Source organism: Schistocerca americana, chromosome 10 (assembly GCF_021461395.2).
Source record: "Schistocerca americana isolate TAMUIC-IGC-003095 chromosome 10, iqSchAmer2.1, whole genome shotgun sequence".
In the NCBI taxonomy this organism is placed as follows: Eukaryota; Metazoa; Arthropoda; class Insecta; order Orthoptera; family Acrididae; genus Schistocerca; species Schistocerca americana.
The window spans coordinates 124,313,505-124,326,763 of NC_060128.1; the positions used below are offsets into that span (position 1 = coordinate 124,313,505).

Below are 13,259 nucleotides of genomic sequence, written 5' to 3' on the forward strand. Positions count from 1 at the left end.
GGTCCTGCTAGAACGGGACCAACGACGACTGAAGATAATCGTTCAGCGTGACCGAAGTGCAACCCTTCCGCAAATTGCTGCAGTTTTCCATGCTGGGCCATCAACAAATGTCCGTGTGCGAGCCATTCAACGAAACATCATTGATATGAGCTTTCGAAACCGAAGGCCCACACGTGCACCCTTGATGACTGCACGACACAAAGCTTTACGTCTCGCCCAGGCCCATCAACACCGACACTGGACTGTTGATGACTGAAACATGTTGCCTGGTCGGGCGAGTCTCCTTTCAAAGTTTATCGAGCAGATGGACGTGTATGGGTATGGAGACAGTCTTACGAATCAATGGACCTTGCATGTCAGCAGAGGACTGTTCAAGCTGGTGGAGGCTCGATAATGGTGTGGGGGGTGTGCAGATGGAGTGATATGCAGCTGCTGGTACGTCTCTAGATACGACTCTGACAAGTGACACGTACGTAAGCATCACGTCTGATTATCTGCATCCATTAATGTCCATTGGGCATTCCGACGGACTCGGGCAATTCCAGCAGGATAATGCGACACCCCACACGTCCTGAATTGCTACAGATTGGCTCCAGGAACACTCTTCTAGGTTTAAACACTTCCGATGGCCGCCAGACACTCCAGAAATGAGCATTCTTGAGCACATCAGGGATGCCTTGCAACGTGGTGTTCAGTAGAGATCTGCACCTACTCGTAGTGATTTATGGACAGCCCTGCAAGATTCATGGTGTCAGTTACCTCCAGCACTACTTCAGACATTAGTCGAGTCCATGGCACGTCGTGTTGCAGTCCTTCTGCTTGCTCACGTGTGGCCAACATGATATTAGGCAGCCGTACCAGTTTCTTTGTCTCTTCGGTGTTTAACGCGGAGATAATAGCTACGAATATGGTTAGTGATTTAAAGACAGAACACCGGAAAAGTTAGTACAAACACCAATAGAATCGCAAAACTACCTAATATTAGAATCTAGCTCGCTGCGAATGTTAAAACTGCACAGATAAACCCTGAGGTACATTACCTACCCGGACATCCCCCTTGGCTTGGTGATTGCATCGCTGGCCCGTGCGTATCACTCCTAAACACGTAAGTGTGGAAGTCAGTGGCGGTAGCGACTGAAGATTCAGAGTCCAGTTATATCTCTGCCCTCCTGTCTAAGATGGAGACACCTCCCTCCCTCCCTCTCCCTCTCTCTCTCTCTCTCTCTATCTTTCTCTCTCTCTCCCTCTCCCTTTCCATACACAGCTGCCTAAAGTGAAGCGCATTCTCGACGGTTCATCTAAAGATGGTTGTCCCAGTGTATAACTCTTGCCATCCAATTCCAGCAAATCTCCCGAGTTGTGATCGATAATAATTTTATAAATGAGTTTAACAAATTCCTGCTCTTGAAGTTATTGTCATAGTTTACCAGTAACGCTATGGTGTGGGAAGCAAGACAGAAAATCTCTACCACTACGTCACAGGTTTGGCAGTGGTCAACCAAAACACTTGCAAGTAGACACGCGTGGAAGACCATGCCTTTTGCGGAAATAATTATTCTGAGACAATAAGAGCCCCTGTTACTCGGACTTAAATGAACAGTCGTTTGTGGCGTTGGTATGAATAACTGCCTCTCCTACTGCTTCAGGTTCTGACTGCTACACCTAGATTTTCGGAATTTTATCTCCCTAGAAGGGATTACCCCTACTGCCTCGCACAACGCAGTTTTTAAGGAACGCAGGCTGCCCCAACACGCTTGCTGTATGGAGACAGTGAATTCCTTGCCCTATACCTGGATGACTGACCACTTTCAGTGCGGCACAAGTTTATGTCAGCGTGGTCCTTTTAAGTTAACTTGAATGCTGTGAGCCAGCTAAGACACCTCCCAAGGCTGCAGAAAATAACAGGTCCGTCTGACTGTAACAAAAGAAAAGGAGAAGAAGAAGGAATTAGCTGTGCAGGCATTGGCAGCAGTGAACATTGTCTGCGGTTATCACGTAGTGCTAAAGAACCGGCTGTACTGACTATTGCAATGTGCTTATAATTTTATTTAATGGGTTGCGTGACAATCTGAAGATAAATGACCATGTCATTATTGAATGTCTGTACTGGAACTAAAGCCCAGGCGTGCGAGTCGATGGTAGCTCTCAGAAAAGGTATCAGTTAGGAAAGGATTAAAACTGTGTGCCGGACCGAGACTCGAACTCGGGACCTTTGCCTTTCGCGAGCAAGTGCTCTACTATCTGAACTACCCAAGCACGACACACGCCCCGTCGTCACATCTGTACTTCTGTCAGTACCTCATCTCCTACCTTCCAAACTTCACAGAAGCTCTTCTGCGAACCCTGCAGAACTAGCACTCCTGCAAGAAAGGAGGCAAAGGTCCCGAGTTCGAGTCTTGGTCCAGCACACAGTTTTAATCTGCCAGGAAGTTTCATATCAGCGCACACTCCGCTGCAGAGTGAAAAATCTTATTCTAGTTACGAAAGGAGTTTGCCAGGGCTGCAGTCTCTCTCCATTACCTTTCAACATTTCTTCTGAAAATATTTTGTGAGATGCTCCTAACAAAAACTATCAAGTAGTGGTTGCTAATGGCGCTATCAACACTAAAATCAGCTATACTAATGACACTGTCTTACGTGTAGTCAGGCTGGAAGATCTCCAAGAACTACTAAACACCGTTACTGAAGACAGCAAAACCATGGGGTTACGTTTGAACATCGAGAAGACATAATGGATGGTTCCAGAATGAGATTTTTCACTCTGCAGCGTAGTGTGCGGTGATATGAAACTTCCTGTCAGATTAAAACTGTGTGCCCGACCGAGACTCGAACTCGGGACCTTTGCCTTTCGCGGGCATGTACTCTACCATCTGAGCTACCGAAGCACGACTCACGCCCGGTCCTCACAGCGTTTCTTCTGCCAGTATCTGGTCTCCTACCTTCCAAATTTTACAGAAGCTCTCCTGCGAACCTTGCAGAACTAGCACTCCTGAAAGAATGGCAAACGTCCCGAGTTCAAGTCTCGGTCGGGCTAACAGTTTTAATCTGCCAGGAAGTTTCATGATGGATGGTTGTCAACAGGAACCGAAATGAAATTTAGGGCGCTCTTGCGCTGCACAGAGATAATATAAGAACGGTTTCGTCATACAAATATTTGAGGATATCAAATCAATGATCACTGTGAATTCTTTCAAGAAATTCGCTGCGGAATTGCACTGGCCAGATGTTCTTTGCAGTAAATGAAGAAAGTTCTGCTTCACACTTAACTACTTCGATACGATGTATTCAATGTGGCACCCTATGCGGTAGAATCATGGACACTTACCAAAGCATTACGTCAGAAACTGGAGATATTTCAAAAGTGTACGTATCGAAGGACGTTCAGGATACGCTAGACAGATAAAATGACAAATGTGCGGCGTATGAAGAAAGATTTACAAATGCTTAGTAGCGTCGAGAGAAGGAAACTCTAATACTTTGGCCAAATGATGCAGAATATCAAATACCCATGCTGCAAGTAATGCTTCAAGGAAAGATCGGTGGCAGACACGCTCCAGGGCGTAGAAGATCATCCTGGCTAAAGAAGTTAACGCAGTGGTTTATATTGAGCACATAATCGCTCTTCAGAAAAGCCATCGATGAACAACATTAAAGAAAAAGAAGAAGAAGGAGAGTAAGGAGATAAACGATTCAAGAATTCGAGAACACGTTTTGTACTATCATACCCAAAGAAGTGCAAATTTTAAAAGGTAATTATAATTAAGGTTCCAGTTGAAAAACGCTGTATAAAGCGAGCCACTGCTCAGAATGACTTCAAATTTGAATGGAATACTATCGAAGAAGGGGTAGGTGTAATTCACGAAAATTTTATGACTAGGTGGAGCTGTAAACGGCAGAATATGCAGAATAGAAGACGCAAGGTACTCGGCTACTACTCAGTTCGCATCTGAGGTTCTGAGATGCTCGGCATGGCAAGATCACGTGGTGCTGGTGAAGCTCTTTTACAAGGACAGTGACTGTGCGCCAGTAGCTCTTCTGAAGCTCTGGACACTCAAGGCTATGAGAAAAGGCGCTGCGCCGCTGTCTGCCAAGTGTCTGGAAAAAATTATTACGAATTTCGAAAAGACAGGTTGTTTTGAAGTGTAGTGTGACGGAGGATGGGAAAATTAATCCGACGACGGTACAAGTTGTAGGCACAGCATTGAATGAGGGTTCTAGCGGTGCTGTGCAAACATGTAGTGCAGGGGGAACTGCGCGAGTGTCAGACTTGTCTGAGAGCGCTGTGCATAGGAGTCTATGAAATAGTCTGTACTGCGGTCAATACAGAATTGTCCATGAGCAGGAATTGCTTCGTGCAGACCTGCCACTAAAACAAACGTTTGCTCTGGAATATCTCGCTCACATGGAAATGAACAATAAATGGGCATGGAAGACTGTTTAGACAGACAAACCCCATTTCCAACTACAAGGACATCTCAAACACAGAAATGCACAATACGGGCAATGGAAAAACCCGCTTTCACATCAGCCGCTATCCCTTCATTCTGCATAGGTAAGTCTTTGGTATGGGTTGACGGCATCTTTTAACCTGTGCCGCCACTAGCAACGCTATGAGAGTCTGTCTGCGCACCAACGTCAGCAGCGTGGATGTGTGGGTAGGATCGTTTTTAAGCGATACAGTGCCCTCCCCCCCCCCCCCCTCCCCTCCGCACATCGCACAACCAGTAAAGCGGTCTGCTGTAGAGGTTTTTCGGAAACACTAGAGTTATCAGCCGTTATTCCCGTACAGGCCGGCCGTCCACATCACCCCAATCTTAATCCGTGTGACTTCCGGCAGATGGATGCTGAGTTCAGTGTTCTGATTACAAACGCAGCTCAATTGAAGACATGCATTGCCCAACACGTTCTGAATGTGGCCCCTGAGACACGCCGTGTTGTGGAACACATGCTGTTTCTCGATTTCAACGTATGGCCAGAAACGGTCTTGGGCCAATGTCGCGACACTTAAAAACCAATTTAAGTGTTAATTTTTGTGCAGGTTTTGGCCTCAGCACAATTAAAAGCCGATTTTTCCGATGCGATGTCGTACGACCTTGCCTTGCCTTACCTAAATAGCAGCGTCACAACCGTTGAGTGGCAAAATTGTTCACTCATGCACATTACACAGTATGGTTGGTTTAATGTGCAACTCACACCATAGCTGTCGTATTGCGATTCATCTGTCATTTGTAGTCGAACCTATTTACGTTATGATGCTTACAGCGCCAGTTAGTGGGAAAATTTTCGATAATTTCCTTTGTTTCCATAACGAAGCCACCTTCTTCGATAGCACAGGGTGATTCAAAAAGAATACCACAACTTTAAAAATGTGTATTTAATGAAAGAAACATAATATAACCTTCTGTTATACATCATTACAAAGAGTATTTAAAAAGGTTTTTTTTCACTCAAAAACAAGATCAGAGATTTTCAACATGGCCCACTCCAGACACACGAGCAATATCAACCCAATACTCCAACTCGTTCCACACTCTCTGTAGCATATCAGGCGTAACAGTTTGGATAGCTGCTGTTATTTCTCGTTTCAAATCATCAATGGTGGCTGGGAGAGGTGGCCGAAACACCATATCCTTAACATACCCCCATAAGAAAAAATCGCAGGGGGGAAAGATCAGGGCTTCTTGGAGGCCAGTGATGAAGTGCTCTGTCCGTCCAGAACTTTTCCCTTTGCACAAACACCCATTCTCTGTAAACTGTTTATACCAACGTTTAATACACCACCTATCAGGAGGTTTAACACCATACTTCGTTCGAAATGCACGCTGAACAACTGTCGTCGATTCACCTCTGCCGTACTCAATAACACAAAAAGCTTTCTGTTGAGCGGTCGCCATCTTAGCATCAACTGACGCTGACGCTGACGCCTAGTCAACAGCGCCTCAAGCGAACAAATGTACAACTAAATGAAACTTTATAGCTCCCTTAATTCGCCGACAGATAGTGCTTAGCTCTGCCTTTTGTCGTTGCAGAGTTTTAAATTCCTAAAGTTGTGGTATTCTTTTTGAATCACCCTGTATTCCGTTCAAATTTGACGTTATTCTGAGAAGTGCTTTTTTTAGTTTCCGCCTGCTAAATTATTACCCATTGAAATTGTATTTCTGTACCCTGTATATTGACGAGCGAAAACAATATGAGCACCCGCTTAGTAGCGCGGTGCTCCACCTTTGCAATGCATTGTAGCAGCGATTCCGCGTGGCGCGGATCCAACATGTGCTTGGTAGGTCTCCGAAGCAATATGGCACCATACGTCTACACACAGGTAATGCAGTTCCCGTAATTACCGTTCCAGATGTGATCTGTCGGCTTCAGATGAGGTGATGTGGTGGAAGAGACACCAGCGTGAGTCCACCATCACTCTCCCCGAACAGCTGTTGCACGACACTGGCAGTGTAGCTCATACGATATAATTAGGCCTGTGTTTCAATAATACTTATGGTTTTAAAATACCATCTCTTATAGATGCCTTTGCGGTATTATTAGGCATGTAGTGAAACAAATACCCGCTGTTCCAAAAAACCTCACAGTCATACACCATCATGAACATGAACATTTTCACGTAACGCCAGCATCATCGTTGTACCACGCCAGCATTGTCAGTATTATCAGTGGTGACATTTTTATTGTAATGCAATATCTTTTGAAACAATTTAAAAATTATAAATATTCCCCGTTAAAGTGTATTTTGAAAACATAACTTATCTTCGTTTGCTTTTTTATAAACAGGGTTTCCCAAAGTAATGTATACACTCTTTTAAATTAAACATCTCTTTAACGAAACGGGTTAGAAATAAAATTTCAGCGGTGTTATATGCCTCATGGTCCGACGTAAGGGGGTAATTGTTCAAACTGGTGATCGTCCATCGCAGTACACGGTCGACAACGACTTACGACTGAGAGACATCCCAACTTTATTGTTTCCAACGAAATAGCATCAAAGGCTTGCTCAATTTTCTCTCTAAGATCATCCAGTGTATGTGGTCTTGCAGTGTAAACTGTGTTCTTGAGAGTACCCCACAGAAAGGAGTTAAACTGGAGATCGAGCGGAGTACTCCACACTCCCTCTTCGTCCTGTTCATCTGGCAGGGAATGTACGATTGAGAAATGCCCTCACATCCAGGTGAAAGTGAGCTGGCGCCCCATCCAGTCCAAACACAGCGCTAAGACCAGGAGTTATCATTTCCAACATTTCCAAGTACGAGTCGCCCGTGACAGTGTTGTCAAAGAAGTACGGCCCTATAAACCTTCTCGAAGACAGACCACACCAGACTGTTACTCCTGGTAGATTAACATGCCTTTGCTCGGTTACGTATCGATTCTCTCTGACCCAGTACACGCAATTATGGCGGTTAATTGTTCCAGCAAGTTTAAACGTCCCTTCATCCGACCAAAGAATTCGATCTTGGAAACGTTGTTGTTCTTCACATCCGTTAATGAACCACTCACAAAATTCGCTTCGCCTGTCAGGATCATCCTCGTTAAGAGCATTGAGAAGTTTTGGAATGTAAGGCTTAAAGTTCTGAGACCGCAAAATTCTATGAACACTGCTTCTGCAGATCTCAGTCTCACGAGAGCATTGCTTTACAGATTTATTCAGGGATCGTGTGTGTGTCTGGATTACTGCGTCAACACTCTCATTGTGTGTTGAACTTCTCTTTCGTCCGCTATGTCCCTTCTTCATATCGTGCACCGTTCCTTCGACTTCAAACTTATCTCTGATTCTTGTAATTGTTACTTTTATCAGTGGTGGTGTTCCAAATTCAACTCTCCGACGTCGGCGTACCACACTCACTTTTTCTGTTTTCCAGTAACACTTTAGCAACCATTTCCGTTGTTCAAAGGATAACGCCATTTTCTCTGACAATCCTGAAACAAAAGAAAGCATTGTTATGTTTTTCACCGCCTTCTAAATTATTACCCATAAAAATTTTATTTCTGTTTCCTTTAATTAAAGATATATTCTGTTTCAAAGAGTGTATACATTATTTTGGGACACCCTGTATTTTAAAACCTTCTGTTAAATACGTAACATCTTTGGCTGAAGAATGGTTCTACCCACTGTTCGCCGTGTCTTCGTGGGGGACTGAAATAACAATAAAGAAGAAAATAGTTACAGAAACGGATTTGAAGATACTCTGAATGGTACAGGAAGTTGTTGCGCTACCAGCACTCAGTCATGAAGTGGCTAAAAGGAGCGATGTAGTTCAGCGCTTAAGTGTTGAGAAGGATTTTCCCCCGCGTGAGAGAGCTGTCTTCGGCGCTACTTACCGGAAAGCACGAGGGTGCCAGGCGAGGGTTAATTTCCTGATCCACTTCCGGCACGACTTGTCCCCCAGCGTGTAGTCCGCAGCGGGGCGTAAGTGCGACCCTGTGTACAAAAGGCGGCCCAAGTGCCGGGCACTGGCGGACGGCCCGCACCGGTGAGAGGGTGGGGGAGGAGGAGGAGGAGGAGGTGGGGCAGGAGGGAGGAGGAGAATGAGAAACGCCGAGAGCTCATTGCCGGCTGCGGGGGTGGGGCCGCGGGCGGGGGCGGCGTAAAAACGGCGCTCGGTTGCCATGGAAACGCAGAAGTGCGCGCCGGGTTTATCCCGAGGGATACGGAGCCGGAATACATTCCTGCGCTCCCGGGACGTGCCGGCGCTGCTCCGGGCTTTCCACCCGAGGATCTGCCGCCCCCTCAAACTCCCACACTCCTGGACGGTATTTTTTGACGTCGATCTCCCGCCATCTTACGAACTAAACTAGACTCGCTGTGCACTCGTCCTCTACTCCTGATCGATCCGTTTCTGCAGAAAAACAATATGACATTTTTGGCTTCGCATTAGCACTTTGCCCAGGTATATTCGTTACACTCACTGTGGCTGAAGAACGGCAACTTTGGTTTGAAATCGCGGTTGATGAAGGTGTGTAGTGCAACCGGTCACTTTTTCAATTTGATATGCCTTATTGTGCCATTAACTAGTTTTCGAGCCACTGCAGCCTCGTCAACGGATGGAAGTGTTGCAGAAACATTGTGAGCACGAGGTGCAGCTACACGCTGATTCAAAAATGGTGCAAATGGCTCTAAGCACTGTGGGACTTAACATCTCAGGTCATCAGTCCCCTAGACTTACAACTACTTAAACCTAACTAACCTAAGGACATCACACACCTCCATGCCCGAGGCAGGATTTGAACCTGCGACCGTAGCAGCAGCGCAGTTCCGGGCTGAAGCACCTAGAACCGCTCGGTCACAAGGCCGGCAGCTAGACTCTGAGGTCGTTGTGTTAACAGGAGGGGGGAATGGTATGATATCGATAAAAAAGAAAGCATGCAGGAGTGGTAAAGTGCGGGAACATAAGAGAGTGGGCTCTTAAAAGCAAATATAAAAAGAGCATACTCAAAAATACTATACTATCATTTCTCTCAAGTCCGATAGTAATTCCGTGCCTAACGTATTTCTGCCTTTTTTTTCAATATTTCCGTTATATTTTATTTTACTCTCAACCCATATTCTCTGTACTCCTTCAGCAGATCCTTAATTCTTTCTCGCGTTTTGTTGATGACAGTGATTTTTTCAGCGAATATTTTTCTTGATAACCTTCGTCCCTGACTTTTAATCCCACTTCTGCGCCTTTGTTTCATGTTTTTTCTTCAATGCTTCTGCGGTATACTGGTTGAACCGGGGACGAGAAAGACTCCATGCCTCACTTACGCCCTTTTTAATCCGGGCATATACATCGCACTGAAAAAAGTCGTGGGATATGACGGTAGTACCACGCACACAAGGTATAAAAGGGCAGTGCACTGGCAGAGCTGTCTTTTGTACTCAGGTGATTCATATGAAAAGGTTTCCGACGTGATTACGACAAGTAAAGGGCTTTTTAACACTTGGGACACCATGCACTTGGAGGAATATCGGGCCTAGGAAACCGGTCACTTAAAGCGTTGCTGGCACGCATGTAATTAATGGATTTTAATGAGTAATACATATCAAAAAGGGGCTCAACTTCAAAATTTATTTTTCATGTTTACTTTACTTCTTCGATAGATCACAAATTTGCTAGATTTGTTACACGTAAGTTCGATGGACACGCGAGTGTTACGGAGATTCTTCGTCAACTCAAATGGGAATCACTGGGAGAAAGACGACGGTACGAAAGAGCAGACACAGCGCATTCATATAACTGATTCTCCCCAATGGGTATGAATTCCCAAAGGAGTAAGGAAAGGATGCTCCAAACCAAATACAAAGTCAAGTATAGCGATAGACAACCATGCAGCAACAATTGTTTTTATTTTATTTTTAAACACTTTTTGGTGGATACATGAAGAACCAAAGGGGAAGAACTAGCCGGCTGGTGTGGCCGAGGCGTTCTAGGCGCTTGAGTCCGGAACCGCGTCGCTGCTACGGTCGCAGGTTCAAATCCTGCCTCGGGCATGGGCGTGTGTTACGTCCTTAGGTTAGTTAGGTTTAAGCAGTTCTAAGTCTAGGGGACTGATGACCTCAGATGTTAAGTCCCATAGTGCTCAGAGCCATTTGAACCATTTGGGGAAGACCTATGGTACGACGTGCTGAGTCGAAGGGAGAGAACTAAATGACGCATCTAACGCGTGATGGACTTAAGAAGAGAAATGAAAAACAAAATAGTAACAGACACGCGGGGAGTGACGCAGCACTGTACGTGACGCCGGGTCGCCCTGCACGTCTTCTCGTTTCAATCCGTGTTGTGCCACATTCGTTCGATAAAGTATATGATCACTCGTATCAGCTTCTCTCGCCAGGGACGTTCTAGCTATTCTGTGGATGGTGCAAGACACTCCATAAATAATTTCAGAAAAGTTATCATATTGTGGGTGGCAAACAATGCCGTGGTGGCGCTCGTGGAGATAACACCAGAAATCACGAACGTGTTTGCGGTCGTCACGGCAGAAAAATGGCTCAAATGGCTCTAAGCTCGATGCCACTTAACATCTGAGGTCATCAGTCCCCTAGACTTAGAACTAATTAAACCTATGGACGTCACACACATCCATGCCCGAGGCAGGATTCGAATCTGCTACCGTAGCAGCTGCGCGGTTCCGGACTGAAGCGCCTAGAACCGCCACGGTAGAGAATATTTGACTGCCTGACCACGGATCCACAAGACTACATTCGTCCGAGCCCTGGGGTCGAATGGTTTCATCCGGTAGAAGAGTCACACGTGCCGCGATACGGTACGGCTGTGCACGAGAGATATACGTCTAAAATCTGGCGCACGAAGTACCACACCTGTCTCGTGACCACACAGCCGAGACAGTGTTGGTCGGCATGCTCCTCGTGGCATGTAGCGCAAGTGGATGAACCCGCCAGGTGGCTCCTACAAAGGCGTTCGGGTTTCACATATTTCCTGTTGACTGCCACATACCTCGCGGCTTGTGAGTCAGTAAGTGATGATGTGCCGTTCTCCACACCACTCTCCACCGCGTATTTGGACTCGGCGGTATCGCAGTAGGTCACCACAGAGTCGTTTGGCCGTCGCCGAAAGTGTAGTCGGGGTCACTTGGCGTAGACACGTGTGGTCCACATAGTGCCCGTCGTGAGTGAAGGCACCCGGGGGGCCTAACCACTGAGTTAGGTGGGCGCACAGACTTTACCTGCTGAGCTAGTACTATTGCACCTAAACTTTGATAACGGAGATGAAATAGTGTGCGTCTGGGACGCAGTAATGACCGTCCGCTGCGCATCTGCATTTCCGTGCGGGATCTCCTCGCGAGATACGCGTCTCCTCGCCGGCTGGTTTATGGCTCGGGAATTTCCACCGGGATGATCACCCCGGCCCGCCTCCTCGCTAAATCCGAATTGAATCTGCGAGAAGCTTTTTTTCTTCTTCTTCCTCTTCTGGAGCGCCGCAACGGGGGGCTAAAGCGGGGAGGAAGGTCGCCTGAATTGGCGGCTGTAAGAAGGCGGGCGGTGGGTGGAGGAGGGTGCCTTGCGCGAACCCTTTCCGGCCGGAGGAAGTGGGGAGATGCAAAGCAGCGATTGCGCGCGCGCCAGGGCGCGCCCGAGATTGCAGTCTGAGCCAGTAATCTGATAAGCCGCTCCTGCGAGAGGCGGGACGGCACGAAAAGCGAGGCGGCGGGCGCTTTGCAGGGACCTCTGCGGGGCTGCTGAGCCGACCCACCCACAAGCGGCTTCTTGGGAGACAGCCTCTGCCTCCTGCTGGCTGCCTGCCTCTCATGCCAGCCAGCACAGCTCCCACGTACTAGCTGATTCTTCCATTTCTGGTGTCCCGCACTTCTACAATAGCGGAGACGGGGGCTAGTTTCTATTAACTGTGCCTTCTAATTATTTTCTACTCATTTTTTTGCACTACTTGGTGGGGAGATACTGGTGAAAACGACGGATGGTCATCTTTTTTACTATAAAATCCCATGACTTGTTCGGCAACGGCCTTGCCGCAGTGGCTACACCGGTTCCCGTGAGATCACCGAAGTTAAGCGCTGTCGGGCGTGGTCGGCACTTCGATGGGTGACCATCCAGGGCGCCATGCGCTATTGCCATTTTTCGGGGTACACTCAGCCTCGTGATACCAACTGAGGAGCTACTCGACCGAATAGTAGCGGCTTCGGTCAAGAATACTATCATAACGACCGGGAGAGCGGTGTGCTGACCATACGCCCCTCCTATCCGCATCCTCAGCTGAGAGGATGACACGACGGTCGGATGGTCCCGGTAGGCCACTCGTGTCCTGAAGACGGAGTGCTTTTTCCCATGACTTGTTCACGTCAGTATATTGCGTGAGGAAAACAATCTTTATCTCTGTGAGACAATTTCAAACTGATTCCACATTGAGCACGAGTAAACATTATGAAGTCGTGATAGATGACGCACTGGCTTTCTAAAATGATGAATGGTTCTTAGCAACATCGTTGAATGTGATTGTTGCACCATACTGTATACAGTCAAGAATGTTGCAAATAATTGCATTGAAGAGTTCCTAGATAACAGAACGCAGCATGTCATTCTCAATGGAGAAAAGTCTTCCGAAGTAAGAGTGATTTCAGGTGTGCCGCAGGGGGGTGTCGTAGGACCGTTGCTATTCACAATATATATAAATGACCTTGTGGATAACATCGGAAGTTCACTGAGGCATTTTTCGGATGATTCTGTAGCATATCGAGAGGTTGTAACAATGGAAAATTGTACTGAAATGCAGGAGTATCTGCAACGAATTGACGCA

General features: G+C 46.7%; 1 pseudogene; it reads left to right on the forward strand.

Moving 5' to 3' along the window:
• Nucleotides 1-12,461: 12,461 nt before the first annotated feature.
• Nucleotides 12,462-12,579, forward strand: LOC124552834 (annotated as a pseudogene).
• The last annotated feature ends 680 nt before the right edge of the window (nucleotides 12,580-13,259 follow it).